The sequence below is a fragment of the Marmota flaviventris genome, chromosome 9, assembly GCF_047511675.1.
Source record: "Marmota flaviventris isolate mMarFla1 chromosome 9, mMarFla1.hap1, whole genome shotgun sequence".
NCBI lineage: Eukaryota > Metazoa > Chordata > Mammalia > Rodentia > Sciuridae > Marmota > Marmota flaviventris.
Genome location: NC_092506.1, coordinates 31,853,076 through 31,869,569, shown reverse-complemented (window position 1 = coordinate 31,869,569; position 16,494 = coordinate 31,853,076). Strand labels below are relative to the sequence as shown.

General features: G+C 40.4%; 1 non-coding gene across 1 annotated transcript; it reads right to left on the bottom strand.

Annotated features, from left to right (window-relative positions):
- Window positions 1–16,084: 16,084 nt before the first annotated feature.
- On the bottom strand, window positions 16,085–16,221 carry LOC114093843 (U4 spliceosomal RNA). The gene has a single exon (XR_003582932.1). It is a non-coding gene; the product is annotated as a U4 spliceosomal RNA (small nuclear RNA).
- Window positions 16,222–16,494: the final 273 nt, after the last annotated feature.

Sequence of the window (16,494 nt, the reverse complement as noted above, 5' to 3'; positions counted from 1 at the left end):
TGAAAGCCTTTGACAACAACCTTGATACAGTTCATGCTAAAAAAAAACCCAAAAAACTGAAGAAACTCAGGCTAGAAGGTACTTACCTCAACATCATAAAGGCTGTATGTAACAAATCAAAAGTCAACATCATAGTGAATGAGGAAAAACTGAAAGCATCTCCTCTAAAATCAGGAACAAGACATGGCATCCACTGTCACCCCTCCTATTCAATATAGTACTAGAAATTCTAGCCAGAGCAATTAGGCAAGAGAAAGAAACAAAAGGGGTAAAAATAGGAAAGGAAGACGTCAAATTATCACTGTTCACAGATGATATGGGCTTATACTTAGAAGATCCAAAAATGCTCCCCCAGAAGACTGCTAGAGCGAATAAACAAAGTGGCAAAGTGGTAAGATACAAGACCAACATACACAAATCAATAGCTTTCCTAGACACCCGTAATGAGCCTACTGAGAAAGAAATCATTAAAACAATCCTATTCACAGTAGCCTAAAAACAACAATGACGACCATGGAAAAACCTAGGAATAAATCTAACCAAGGTAAAAAGGCTTTATAATGAACATTATAAAACACAGAAGAAAGAAATCGAAGAAGACACTAGAAGATGGAAATCCCTCCCATGTTCGTGAACACAGTATACAGATTCAATGCAGTCCCTATCAAAATACCAATGACATTCTTCAAAGTACTAAAAAAAAAAAAATCATCCTAAAATTCATTAGAAAGAATAAAAGACTTAGAATAGCTAAAACAAATCAAAGCAAAAAAAAAAAAAAAAAAAGCAATGCTGGAGGCATCACAATAACTGACTTCACATTATACTACAGAGCTACAGTAACAAAACTATATGGCGGGGCAAAGTGGCACACACCTGTAATCCTAGCAGCTTGGGAGGCTGAGGCAGGAGGATCACAAGTTCAAAGCCAGCCTCAGCAAAAGTGAGGTGATAAGCAACTCGGTGAGATTATGTCTCTAAATAAATACAAAAAATAGGGCTGGGGATGTAACTCAGTGGTAGAGTGTCCCTGAGTTCAACCCTTGGTACCCCCATCCCCCCAAAAGATATGATACTGGCATAAAAACAGACACAATGGAATAAATAGAAGACACAAAGACAATTTTACACAGATACAGTCATCTGATCCTTGACAAAGTCTCCAAAAATATGCAGCGGAGACAGTATAGCCTTTTTAACAAATGGTTCTGGGAAAACCAGTTATCTATATGTAGAAGAATGAGACTGGATCCCTATCTTCGACCTTGCACAAGTCAACTTGAAATGGATAAAAAATCTAAGAATTAGACTAGAAACTTTGCAACTCGAAGAAGAAAATATAGGATCAATACTCTAACATATAGATGCAGGCAACAACTTCCTAAATAGAACTCCTAAAGCTTAAGAAATAATACTGAGACTTAATTAAAGGGATGGCATCAATTTAAAAAGCTTCTGCACAGCAAAGGAAAAAAATTAAGAATATGAAGACAGAATCTACAGAATGGGAAGAAAATCTTTGCCAGCCACTCTTCTGATAGAGGATTAATATCCAGAATCTACAAAACTCAAATATATAAAGAGCTCACCCAAAGTATAACCCAGTTAATAAATGGGCAAATGAACTAAACAGACACTTCTCAAAAGAAGAAATCCAAATGGCCAACAAATATAAAAAGTGTTCAACATCTTTAACAGGGAAATGCAAATCAAAACTACACTGAGTCAGGAATAGTGGCACACACCTGTAATCACAGTGGCTCCCGAGGCTGAGAAAGGAGGATCCAGAGTCCAAAGCCAGCTTCAGCAAAGGCGAGGCACTAAGCAACTCAGTGAGACCCCGTCTCTAAATAAAATATAAAATAGGGCTGGGATGTGACTCAGTGGTCGAGTGCCCCTGAGTTCAATCCCCGATGCCAAAAACAAACAAACAAAAAGGCCTCTACACTGAGATTTCTTCTCACCCCAGTTAGAATGGTAGCCATCAAGAATACACACAATATTAAAATAAATGCTAGAGAGGATGTGGAGGAAAAAGGAAAACTTCTACATTGTTGGTGGGATTGTACATTAATACAATTACTATGGAAATCAACTATAGAGGTTCCTCAAAAGACTAGGAATGAAACCACCATATACCCAACTCTACCACTCCTTATATTTATCCTAAAGAATTAAAATCATCATACTGCAATGATACATGCATACCCATATTTACAACTGCACAACTCACAATAACTAAATTATGGAATCAGCCTAGGTATCCATGAATGAATAAATAGATTAAGAAAATGTGATATACACCATGGAGTCTTATCCAGCCATAAAGAATGAAATCATGCCATTTGTAGGAAAATGGATAAAATTTGAGAGAATTATGTTAAGCAAAATAAGCAAAACTCAGAAAGTCAAGGGTCACGTGTTTTTTCTTGTACATGGAAACAAGAGGGGAAAAAAAGGATATGTGGAGGATCTTACGAAAATTGAAGGGAGATCAGTAGAGAAAAGGGACCAGGGGGAGAGAAATGCTGGGGAACAATATGGATCAAATTATATTGTTAAATTATATACATGTACAGATATGTAACAATCCCAGTATTGTGGACAATTATAATACACCAATAAAAATATGGGAAAAAAGAAAACACACCATAGGTCTTCTCCCTTGTAGTGATACATAGATTATACTCAGTCACAGGGGGCAGCATCGTATAGTGACTATGATCATGGACTCTGGAGTCAGATTTTCTGTATTCAAATTCTTGCTCTATCAGTTGGTAGCTATGTGACCTTGACCACAGTAACTTCTCTAGGTCTCAGTTTCCTCATTTGTAAATTAGATATAATGGCAGTACTTATTCCTAGGTTGTTATAAGGATACTTAGAACAGTTTCTGACACATAACAAGCACCAAAATGTTTTTGAACAGACAAAAAGTGATTTTTTTTTTCAGGAGTGGGAATCAAAGCTAGGGACATTTTACCCCTGGACGACATTTCCAGCCCTTTTTATTTTTTATTTTGAGACAGACTCTTGCTAAATTGCTGGGATGGCCTCCAACTTGCAATCTTCCTGCCTCAGCCTTTTGAGTAGCTGAGCTTATAGGCATGTACCATCATGCCCAGCGCATAAAATGAATTTTAAAATAGCTGATCTATATCCACTCTCTTTGGTATCAAAAGATTACTATTTGGAACAGGTGAAGAATATTTTTATGTGGCACAGCCAGAGTTCCTGAATGGATTTAACTTGATCATAATGACAATCATCTAGTGGATAATTAAATGTGATGTGGATTGGTTTGAAATTTAGCAATGAGGGTCTTTTTTAAAATATAAAATTCCTCTAAAATGAAAATATCTTTTGCATGAAATTCTTATAAAATGTGTAAGTACAGTGGAAGCATTAAAATATTTTATACCTTTTTATAGATTAGTGCTTCCAGATCAAGACTTAAATCCTAAGAGTCATTGTACATCCTTAAAATGGCCCACTATGCAGCTGTTTAAAAGAATGCAGTAAATTTGCATATATATATATATATATATATATGTATATATAAAATTTTTTTTTCCTGCAACGTCCTTGCTTAGCACCTGGAAGGCCATCTTAAGTGATAGCCACCATTTCAAGGAAAAAGTTTTGCTTTCCCGCCCAAGGATGTTTCTGAGAAAGGCTCACCACTCCCTCATACCAACCCAACCCCTAACTGGCTGCATTAGGACCTGCTCAGCTCTGATTTTTGAGCCTTCCCCATAAAAGTCCTGGAACCCAAGCCTGTTTAGCCCCTCTCTATGGAGAGATGTGCCTTTATTTGTCAGCTCTGACAAATAAACTCTCATGTCTTGGTGTCTGTCTTTCATTTCTCGCTTACCTGTTTCTCGTTCCTCCCTTTCCCTTCATATCCCATGAGCAAGAACCACCCAGTTAAAATATAATAAAAAAAGAAAAGTCTGTGGGGCACAGTGGTGCATGTCTCTAATCACAGAAATTTGGGAGGCTGAGGCAGGAAGATCATAAGTTTGATGGCTGCGTTAGCAATTTATGGAGGCCCTAAACAACTTAGTGAGACCCTGTCTCAAAAAAAAAAAAAAAAAATATATATATATATATATATATATATATATATATATATATATTGTCTTTAAAAAAGGGCTGAGGATGTGGCTTAGTGGTAAAGCATCCCTGTGTTCAATCCCCAGAAGCCACCCCCAATTGTTATTTTTTAAACTTCCAGGAAATTTTGTGTAGGTGCCCTATAACTGTTTTGTCACTTAGATAATGAAAAATCCTGGGAACAGTTTTGTTACCAATAAGTTTCATTTCTGCTGTTACATTGGCCAGTCCTGTAAATGATTGAAACTCCAGACCCCTATGTAAGTTAGATATTATTCCCTTCTTCCAGCTCTGCGGTGCTTTGAGCAGGAGGAAGGGGCAGGCTGGGAGGCTTCTGATTTCTCTCTCCTTGGTCTTCTACTGTGGCTGCTCTGCTGCCCTAACCATTTTGGCTCTTCCAGGTTTGAAAAAAAGAGGGAGAAGTAAAGGAAAAGTTTTGATTGATTCCTCGGTGTGGGGGGCCATCCTCTCTCAGCCTTGAGTAAGAGGGGTGGCTGGTCTGGCATCCCACTTCACGCTCTGGACAGTGCTTGGCAAAGAAGTTGAAACCTTATCCCCTGCCTTATTTGGTGAAGAACATTCCACTGAGCTCCTTTGTGTGTCCCCCTTATAAAAATAAAGAGATTCTGGGTGCACGCTCTCTTGCCTTCCAGCTTGGAAGAGGACCCTTGAAGTGGCACAGCAGTCCCACTCTCCATCTGAGAAACTCATGTCCGAGTGTTGTGTGATTTCTTCGCCATTTTCTTAGCTTACTGTTGCAGCCAGCTTCTTTGAACCCAGCTCATCTCGTCCGTACAGGTCATTGGTGAGACTTCAGGGATTTTTTTTTTTTTGGTACTGGGAATTAAACCTGGGCACGCTCTACCCCTGAGCCACATCCCCACCCCTTTTAATGTTTTATTTTGAGACAGGATCAGGCTAAGCTGTTTAGGGCCTGGCTATGTTGCTAGGGCTAGCTTCAAACTTGTGATCCTCTTGCCTCAGCCTCCCTACTCACACCCAGCTCTTCGGGGGCATTCTAAGAGTACAAACTCTGGTTCTTTTTCTCAGATATCCCCCAACTAGGAAGCTCCAATTGCAATTCCTGTGATGTAGGTGATGCTTTTCTCTGGCAGACCACTTACACCCTTAATTTGGGTGTCTAGTGGTTTATCACAAAATCATTCTATTGGGGTCTCATGTCCCTCCAGGCAGCCTAAATTGGAAATATATATTTTTTTGTTTTGCTTTATTTTTTGTACTGGGGATTGAACCCAGAGGTGCTTTACTGAGCCATATCCCAACTCCTTTTACTTTTATTTTTTATTTTGAGACTGGGTCTGTCTAAATTGCTTAGGGCCTCACTAAATTGCTGATGCTGAACTTGGACTTGAAATCCTCCTGCCTCAGCCTCCTGTGTTGCTGCAATTACCAGCACTGTCATTGTGTATGGCTCCAACATGTCCTTTTAAAGCTCGTTTCAGGTTGGCTTTTGCTCATGGAAAAGCATCCTCATAGAAGCTTGGACCTTTGCCTCCTCTGTCTCTTTAGATCTCAACCCAGAACTTATCACCTTAGATTCTGCAGTGTCCCTCAAACCTTGGAAGATGCTTTTCAGCACAGGCCTAGAGGAAGTGTTTTTGAAGACTTTTTCAGGGTCTAAAGTAAGGGAAAATACCTTACCTTACAGAAAATCCCCCTCTTCCAGCCACTTCAATGCAAGTTGATAGGCTAAGGTTTTCAAAGTCAGTTTGGGATTCTTGCCACCGTAAGTCATGTTTGAGAGATAGCCACTCTCTTTAAAAATGTGAGTGTATGTGGTATTTATTGTTTCCCATCATTTTTTTCTTCCTGTATGGGGTTTGAACCCAGAGGCACTCTACTGCTAAGGTACATCCTCAGTCCTTTTTACTCCCCCCTACACACTCTTTTTATTTTGAGATGGTGTCTCTCTCAGTTGCTAAAGGTCTCGCTGCATCACAGTGGCTGGACTCACATTTGCCATCCTCCTGCCTTAACCTCCAGAGTCACTGGGATTCCACGTGTGCTGTGACCACAGCTGGCTGCCCTCAACTTTTGAGGCAGCAGCAGAAATTAAGACAGAGTCTTAGATATCCAATTTAACTCATATCCAGAGACTACCTCTTCAAGGACACACAAGAAAGGGATGCCTACCTCTAGGGGTTGGTGGGCTGCAGGCAAGCAATGGAGAAAGAGACATCTCACCGTGTAGCCTCTTATTCCTTCCTTTTAAATTTTGTACCATGTGTCTTTGTTATCTATTCCCTATATATAATAATTGTGTCCCAAGAAGCTTTCTCTTGTAAAGTAAGAGCAAAAACAAATGCAGAAAAAGATGTCTTTTTTTTTTTTTTGGCAGGGGTTACCGGGGATTGAACTCAGGAGCACTCAACCACTGAGCCACATCCCTAGCCCTATTTTGTATTTTATTTAGAGACAGGGTCTCACTGAGTTGCTTAGCGCCTCACTTTTGCTGAGACCTGGCTAAGATGTCTGTTTTAAAAACAAATTTTTAAAGAAGAACTTTTTTTAAAAAAATTATAACTCAAGGCACAGAGTGAAGAATTAATGGAATTACATACATTTCCAAGCCAAGAAGAAGTCACTTTGCCTTTAATTCCTCACAGATCTTAGCTCTGTTTTTTTTAAATTAATTTATTTTTAATTATATCAATTACATTGTCTCTATTCAGACTGCCTAAGGCTGCCTTTGTGGAACCACCAAACTGACAAATTATATTTGATTCTTCTTTACTTAAGCCCTGTTTAATATGATTTTGAGTCATGGAAACACAGAGTTGGAAGGAAACTTAAAAACCAGCATGTGACTGTCCCTGAGGTCCTGGATCATTGCCAGCAGACACCCAGGAAGCCTTGGGCAGAGCAGGGCAACCTGCCTGTTTTTTGTCATGTGTGTGTTGTTTTCTCTTTTACTTTGAAAGCAAGCGTTGAAGAGAAACAAGAGCATCTCATATATTCTATAACCCAGCGATGGCCTTTGTTCTTGCTTTGTGCTCTTTGCAGGGTAGGACACAGTGCTCCTTTTTATTTCTCAAAAGAAAATCCATTCTACAAGGTCCAGGGAAAGATTTTGTAGAGAATATGGATGGGAGGGTTTCATCATCTAACAGAAAGTAAGATTTAATAAAAATTGCCATCAAACCGTTCTATTCTCCTTCAAGTTCATCCCTCCATACCAGCTACTCCTTCTTCATTTCAACCCTTTTATTAGGCAGCCTTCTGAGACCTGCCTGCTTATAATCAGCCTTCCAGCCCCTAGGATCCACACTCTGAAATCTCTCCTTTTTCCCCCTGCAGAACATTTTAGCCCTCTCCTGGTTTCTTCAATTTTTCATCTTCATACCTGAAATTGTGTTTTCCAGAGTATTTCACTTCCACTATAAGAAAGAAAGTAATGGCCAGGCATGGTGGTGCATACCTGTAATTCCAGAGGCCGAGACAAGAGGACTGCAAGTTTGAGGCCAGCCTCAGCAACTTAGTGTGGCACTAAGCAACTTAATAAAACCTCATCTCAAAATAAAAATAAATAAGGTTTCAAAATAAAAAATAAATAGGGCTGGGTATGTAGCTCAATGGAAAAGCATCCCTAGGTTCATTCCCCAGTACAAAAACAAAACAAAAAAAGTAATAAACAAAATGCAAAAAATCTTCCTGGGACTGGGAGTAGAGCTCAGAGGTACAACTTGTGCTTAGTTAGCATGCAGGAGGCCCTGGGTCCAATCCCCAGCACCAAAACAAACACAACAAAACTTCCATGTCTCAACATAAATTTTTTTTTTTCTCTCACACAACAAGAAAGCAGCCGTAAGTAAGCACAGAATCCAGGTTTACACAGTTGAGGACATTTTGTGTCACAAAGCCCTTAATGTTAGAGCTGTAATGGTTCTGATTGGGCTGGGCAGTGCACGCCTGTAATCCCAGTGGCTCAGGAGGCTGAGGCAGGAGGATCTCAAGTTTGAAGCAAGCCTCAGCAATTTAGAGAGGACCTAAGCAATGTAGCGAGACCCTGTCTCAAAATAGAATGTAAAAAGGTCCGGGGATGTGGCTCAGTGGTAAAGCAACCTTGGGTTCAAACTTTGGTAAAAAATAAATAAATAAATGTCCTGATATAATAGATGAAGAAATTGAGACTTAAAACAAGATATAAGGAAGATTGTTAGTTACCCTCCAAAATCTATTTCCCCTGTATCCACAGTAATAGATTTATAGCTTGGTGTGGCCTCATGACTAAATTCTCACTAATGAAATGGGAACCAGGGTGATTTGTGCAACTTCCAAGTCATTTGCTTAAAAGGAAGTTTCTTGTTGATTTCTTCTCTTTCCCACTTCTCTTGAGCAGAAGTCATATTTGATAGCAACACAACTTGGACTGTTCAGACAAAAACAATACCCTTGCATCTTGCTGTTCTAACTGTGGTTCATGGATCGGTAGCACCAGCCTCAATTGCTTCAGAGCCTGTAAGAAGGGCAGAATCAACCCTGATGGTGGAGCATACTTGTAATCTCAGCAACCGGGGAAGCTGAGTCTGGAGGATTGTAAATTTGAGGACAGACTTGGCAATTCAGTGAGACCCTGTATCAAAATAAAAAATGAAAGGTGTTGGAAATATAGCTATTCACTTCTTTTTCTCTTCCTCTTTCTTTCTTCCTTTCTTTTACAACCGCCCCCCCCCCTTTCCTTCCTTCCAGTACTAGAGCTTGAACCCAGGGGCACTCTCCCACTGAGCTACAACCCCAGCCCTTTTTGATTTTGAGGAAGTGTCTTGATAAATTGCTGCCGATATCTTCAAACTTGTGATCCTCCTGCCTCCGTCTCCCAAGTGTCTGGGATTACAGGTGTGCACTACCATGCCTGGCTTCCAATTTTCTTTTAATCTTGGGAAAATACACATAATATAAATCTGACCATCTTAACCATTTTGTGTGTGTGTGTGTGTTTGGTGCTAGAAATTGAACCCAGAGCTTGCACACGCTAAGCACATGCTCTACCACTGAGCTCTCCCCCCAGGCCTATGTTGTCCATTTTTAACAAAAGTTCAGTGGTATTAAGTACATTCATATGGTTGTGAAACTGTCACCACCAACCGTCTTTAGAACTCTTTTCATCTTATAAAACAGACACTTGAAACCCTACACCACTAAACAACTGCCCGCCACCCCCAGCCCCTGGCAACCACCATTCCTCTTTCTACTTTTGGACCGTTGGGAGACAGAAACAAACCTCTCACTTAAGTAGTGTTCAGATTCTCCTCCTTTAGAACTGAAGCACTTATTTCCTCAGCTGCTAAGAGTGTTGGCAGATGACAGCCGTTGCTGAGTCCCTGTCTAGAATCGGCCTTGGCTGAAGAGAGATACCTCACACATAGTTCCAAGTTCAGCCAGTTCACATCCAGTGGATGCAAGGGTCAATGCTAGGACTGTTCCCTTGCTGCAACTTGGGGTAACTCTAAAAGACCATCCCTACTACAGAGCTCTTGAGTAATTGTGATTATGTCAGATCAACTTTTCCCTCTGCCTAATTCTGCTTCTTTCACTCCTCCGTGGTGTTGATTTGGTAAATACTCTTTTTTTGTTGTTGCTGGGGACTGAACCCAGGGGTGTGTTACCACTGAGCTACATCCCCAGTCCTTTTTTTATTTTGAGACAATGTTTCACTAAATTGCTGAAGGCCTCACTAAGTTGCTGAGGCTTGCCTGGAACTTCTGATCCTCCTAACTCAGCCTCCTGAGTCACTGGGATTATAGGTATGCGCTACCACACCTGGCAAAATCCTCTTCCATACACCCTTATTTGGTATCCGTGGTCTAAAAATAAGAGCAATCACAGTGAGGAAGGCAATGCCTCTAAAACTACTCTTTCTTCCCTACATTCCCCCACCTGACTCAGACAGTAAATTAACAATATATTATATATTCTGGGGGTAATGAAAAAATAGTGCCATTCTTATGAGACCTAAAGGATGCAGTAGTGGTGGCCCCCACAATATTTTCATTTCTAAGAAAGAGTCAAAATGACTTCCAACATGGCTGTATCATTTTATGTTCCCCCAGCAATACTCAAGATTTCCGGTTTAGCTGGGCAAGATGGTGGCACATGCCTGTAATCCCAGCGGCTTGGCAGGCTGAGGCTTGCAAGTTCAAAATCAGCCTCAGCAATTTAGCACTCTAAGCAACTTAGCAAGACCCTGTCTCTAAATAAAATATAAAAATGGTTGGGGATATGGCTCAGTGGTTAAGCACCCCTGGGTTCAATCCCAGTTACCAAAAAAAAAAAGAGTTCCAGTTTATCAGGTTTGTGTGTGTGTGTGTGTGTGTGTGTGTGTGTGTGTACAGCTGTATCTCATAGTTTTTAGTTGCACTTCCTTAATGACTAATAATGTTGAACATTTTTTTCAGGTGTCTATTCTTCATTTTAAAAATCTTCTCTGGTAAATTATCTGTTGAATACTCTGGCAAATTTAAAAATAAACTTGGATTATTTTCTTATTGTTAAGTTTTAAAAGTTCTTTGTGTATTTTGGATGAGTCCTTCTTCAGATATGTGTTCTGCAAATATTTGCTCTCAATCTGTGACTTGCCTTTTCAGTCTTTAACAGTGTCCATTGCTGAGCAGAAGTTTTTAATTTATTAAAATACATCTTAACTGCTAGATGGTGCACACTTGTAATCCTAGCTAATTGGAAGGCTGAGGCAAGAGGATTGCAAAGTTCAGCCCAATCTGGGCAACTTAGAGAGACTCTGTCTCAAAATAAAATTTAAAAATGCGGGGCTGGGGATGTAGTTCATGGTAGACTGCTTGCTAGAATGTGTGAGGCCCTAGTTCAATCCCCACTGGGGGAAAAAATCCAGCTTAACGATTTTTTTCTTCCATAGATTGTGTTTTTGGTCTGGTGTCTAAAAATCTTATCACCATACAAAGGTCACCTAGAAAATGGTAACATTTTCTTCTATAAGTTTTATAGTTTTTAATTTTACGTTAGTTCTATGATCCCCCCCAGCTTTCAGTACTGAAGATTGAATTCAGGGTTGCTTTACTACTGAACTATGTGTCAAACATCAAAAGTTGTAAGGCATGGGAGCACATGTCTATAATTTCTGTTATTCAGGAGGATGAGGTAGAAAGATGGCAAGTTCAAGGCCAATTTGGAAAACTCTGCAAGACCCTATCTCAAAAGAAAAAATAAAAGGGTCTGATGACTGACGTAGATCAGTGGTAAAGTGCCTGTGAGTTTGATCTTCAGTATACACACACACTCACACACACAGTAAATGTTGAAAGGGACAGAGGATGATTTTTTGATGTAGATAGCATCTGGGACCTCTGCCCATTAAATCTCAGTAGCACTTAGAATCATTGTGACATGTGGAACCAACCTAGATGCCCTTCAATAGATGAATGGATTAAAAAATGTGGCATTTATACACAATGGAATATTACTCAGCACTAAAAAATAACAAGATCATGGCATTTGCAGGCAAATGGATGGCATTAGAGCAGATTATGCTAAGTGAAGTTAGCCAATCCCTAAAAAACAAATGCCGAATGTCTTCTCTGATATAAGGGGGGTGACTCAAAATGGGATAGGGAGGAAGAGCATGAGAAGAAGACTACCACTAAATAGGGAAGAGAGGTGGGAGGGAAAAAGAGGGAGAAGAAGAGTTGCACGGAAGATGGAAGGAGAGCCTCATTGTTATACAGAATACATATATGATGTTGTGATGAGAAAAAGAAAAAAAAGGTGTGTCACATTAGATTGGATAGAGAGAAAGGATGGGAGAGGAGGGGAGGAGTAGGGAGGATTGGAAGGGCAGCAGAATAGAATAGACAATATGATTCATGTATGTACATTCCATGTATCTATTATATGTCAAAATACATTCTGCTGTCATGTATGACTAAAAAAATAAAAATAAATTGTATGGTAAAAAAAAAAAAAGAATCATTGTGACATTTAAAATGCTCCTACAAAAACCAGAAAGCCTCTGGAGAAGTTCTACCTGCTTTAAGAACCACAGCTTGAAAAAGAAATGCTATTATTATGTATGATTTTATTGTATCAAGCCAGGGGCACTCAAAACTTCCCATAAATGGTTCCTTTAAGTCTCTATGATTATAGTTTTGTACCGTTTCTCACCGTTTTACAAATAAGCAAGCAGGTTTAGAGAGATTAAGCCACTTGTCCCAGGTTACCACAGTGAGTGAGCAGCAGTTATGAACATCTCTAGCTCTAGGCCTTACCATGCCCAGCTCCCTCACCCCCCTACCCCCCCCCCCCCCCCCGCCACTGCATTGGAAAACTATGGGTTTCTGGTTTAGGGCACAAGAGCAAAATTACTGGAACTTCAACTCCCACCCTCACCTCCATCCCCTGGAAATGTCTGTGCCCTGGCTTTGGAATCTATGAGCTGCCTTCCTGGTGGTACTTAGGCTCCTCAGCCCCTCCCTGGGCCCCACGGGTACCCACCCTTCCTGCCTCATTTCCATGGAAGGGCTGCTCTTCAGGAAAACAAGCTAAACTCTGCTTCCAGTTTCCTGCTGGGTTTCAAAAGGGGCAGCAGTTGTTTTATTTGATTTATTTTTTATTCCAGATTTCTCTTCCTGGTAGCTAGGCGTAGTGACACACCTGCCTGAAACACAGGAGACTCAGGAAGCTGAAGCAGAAGGATGGCAGGTTTGAGGCCAGACTCAACAATTTAGCAAGGCCCTAAGCAACTTAGACCCTGTCTCAAAATTTTAAAAATTAAAAAGGTCTGGGCTGGGGTCGTGGCTCAGTGGTAGAGCGCCTGCCTATTGTGTATGAGGCACTGGGTTTGCTTCTCAGCACCACATGTAAATAAATAAAAGTCCACTGACAACCACAAATTATTTTAAAAAAATTAAAAAGGTCTGGGGATGTGGTTTGATGGTTAAGCACTCCTGGGTTTAATCCCTGGTATACAAACAAACAAAAACCCAGATTACTCCCCTTGGGAGTCTGAAGTGGGCCCCTGGGACTGGCCTGGAAGGCTGTGTCATCTCTCACTCAACAGTGTCTCTCCCTTCCATATCCAAACAAACTAGCATGCTCTGCTTCTCTTTCCCCTCCAAGAATATCCCTGCTTCAACCATATGGGAATGTAAAAAGAGCACCTTCATTCACCAACTCCTTAGGGGATCTCGGCTCTGATGACCTAGCATCATGGTTCTCAGGCAGGAGTTGGCTGGCCACTTACGGGTCATATCCCTGGAAGTATGGAGTGATGTGACAGAAAAGAGAGAAATAGAACATATCTTCTGGATCCCTAAATGTTTCTAAATGGTAAGTGAGAATATCACTTAAAATACCTGAATTTAAGGGGCTGGAGTTGTGGCTTAGTGGTAGAGCACTTGCTTGGCATGTATAAGGCCCTGGGCGCGATCCTCAGCACCACATTAAAGCAAAACAAAACAAAGAAACCTGAATTTAATAATATGGAGGTGTCATTGAATGGAATAGAAAATATCCATGACTGTTTGGGATAAAGCTGTGACTTGGAGAGATTCCTCGCTCTTGAATGTTCTGTATCCTATCCTTTCTCCCTTCCCTCATCTCACCCTCAGACCATCAGAACTATATGTTCACTTTCCTCTCACTTCAGGATAAAGCTCAGCACTGATTTGTGACATCTATGTGATTATCAGGTTTTAATGGTAATATAAACTTGTTCCAACTCTTCTACCCCTTCCAATGCAGACAGCCTCAGCAATTTAGTGAGGTCCTGTCTCTAAAACTAAAAAGAGCTCGGGATGTGGCTCAGTGGTTAAATGTCCCTGGGTTTAATAACTGCCCCCTCCACCAAACAAACAAAAACCCAGTAACCATATTCCTTATCATATTGAGCTTCTATTTATTTTATATGCTGTAGCTTTGCTTTTTCTCCCTGGGGTCTTGGCTGGAGTTGTTACAGTAGTATAGGATAATGGCTATGAAATATGTCTTCTGGAATATTCCTAGCTCTATAAAATGGCAACAATGTAGTTAAATTTCTTCATCAGGCAACTAAAAAAAAAAAAAAAAACTCTAACCTCACTGAGCTTGCAGTTTAACAGAAGGATAAAGTAATATGTGATAGGGCTAGGAATGTGGCTCAAGCGGTAGCGTGCTCGCCTGGCATGCGCGGTGCCTGGGTTCGATCCTCAGCACCACATAAAAATAAAATAAAGATGTTGTGTCCACCGAAAACTAAAAACTAAAAAATAAATAAAAAAGTAATATGTGATAGGTTTAATAAATAATGTATTTCTTAGGAGATGATTGCTGTGGGGAAAAAATTGAGTAAGGAAGATCTGGTGTATTGGAAGGGGTGAGGATATGCTTCAGAATTATAGGATGGTCAAGGTAGCATTATTCAAAGGTGACAAAAGTAACATTGAACAGAGACTTAAAGAAAATGAAAGAGTGAGCCATGAGCCGATTCCAGATGGAGGAACAGTTAGGTCCCAAGGTAAAGGTACTGAAGCAGGAGAATGACTGACATTTTTATGGGAAAGTAAAGATACTAATGTTGCTGGGTGAAATCACATAAAGGGAGAAGAGTGAACTTCAGAGAAGTCAAGGGGGCACAAATGATATAGAGAATTGTTGGCCATTGTTAGGGCTTTGGCTTTTATTCTGAGTATCATGGGAAGTCCTTGGAGAATTTTGAGCAGGGAATATACTTGATCTGATTTAGTTTTGTTGCTGTTCTTTGTTCATTTGGTGCTGGGATGGAACCCATGTTAAGCACATGCTAACATGCCCTGACTTAGGTTTTAAAAGGACACTCCCCCCCCCTCCCGCAATGTTTTCCACGTGCTGTGAATAGGCTGAAGGAGGGGCAAGAATTGAAGCAAGGAAATCAATTACTAGTCATCTGAGTAAGGCAAGGTCATTTGGATCAGGATGCTAGCAATGGACATGGTTAAAAAGGGCTCAAAATTTGAACATATTTTAAAGTTGAATTGGCAGGATGTCCTGATAGATTTAAGGTATGATTCCCAGGCTTTGGGCTTGAGCAACAGGAAGGATGGAGGTAGCAGTAACTGAGATGGGGGAAACCATGAGTAGAGAAGGTTTGGGGAGAAAGATCCAAAGTGCTAGTTTGAAATGCCTGTAAGACGTTTAAAAAGAGATAGTTGACTACATGATTTTGTGGTTTCAGACAATACATAAACTTAACTAAAGATATATGCAGGAAGCCATCTATGAGCTGTGTGTGAACTGAGCACCTTTGGAGCCATTAAGCAGGGAAGTCCAATTTGGGGAACTCCCAGGCAGAACCCACTGGTAGGAGAATACCTAATTCATGTAGGTTCCCTGTTCTAGCTCATGATTCAAGTTCAAATACAGCTCCCCAGAAAGGTAACCCTGGCTGTTTGGATGTAGATGAGTGTAGCTTGCCAAAGGCCAATCAACCTGTTCACTGCAAGACTCCTGCCACACAAGACTCCTCCCACTGAAACCTTATCCCTGCCTTTGATGTACTTCCCCTTAAATAAAAATTGGGGCGTTTTCCAGTTTTTCAGTTTCAGTTCCTATCAGGACTGGAAGACCCATCAAGTGCTCTGCTATTAAAATCTAATCTTTGACTTTGTCTTATTTCTTACTGATTATTTTAGACTTTTTATTTTCCCAGGTGGTTCACACCTCCTGAGCAGGAACCTGCTCTGTCGGGTTGCTGGCCATCCCGTGATATTTAAATTGCCTGAAAAAGCTTTTAATTTAAGGCCTGAAAAATGGTATTTGCTCAATAATGTGAACTGCAATGATGAAGATGGGGGGTGGTGTGACTTTTTATCACCCACCTCTGAGGGTACTCTAACTCCCAATTTCACCTGTCCTAAGAAGGAGGAATCTTCCTAACCTTTTATTATTTGTTTATTTATTTTAGGATACTGGGGATTGAACCTAGTGGGGCTTTACCATTTAGTTACATTCCCAGCCCACCCCACTTCCTTTAAAAAAATTACCAGTGTTATCTATATTTCAAGTTGCCATGGTAGGATATTGGGAAAAAAATTTCAATTAGCAATAATTATGCCTTGAATAAGCTTCATTGGCTATGACACTGCCACTGGGCAAACTGATCCCTAACCTTTAAAAATATTTTTTTTAAGAGATCTTTTACTAAATCGATTAGGGCCTCACTTGATTTATGAGGTTGGTCTTGAACTTGGAATTCTCCTGTCTTCAGCTTCCTAAGTAGCTTAGATCACAAGCATGTACCACCATACTTGACTTTATTTTTGAGACAAGGTCTTACTGAATTGCCAAAGCTGACCTCAAACTTGTGATGCTCTTGCCTCAGCCTCCCAAGTCACTAGGATTATAGAGATGTACTACAATACCCAGCCTTATCCC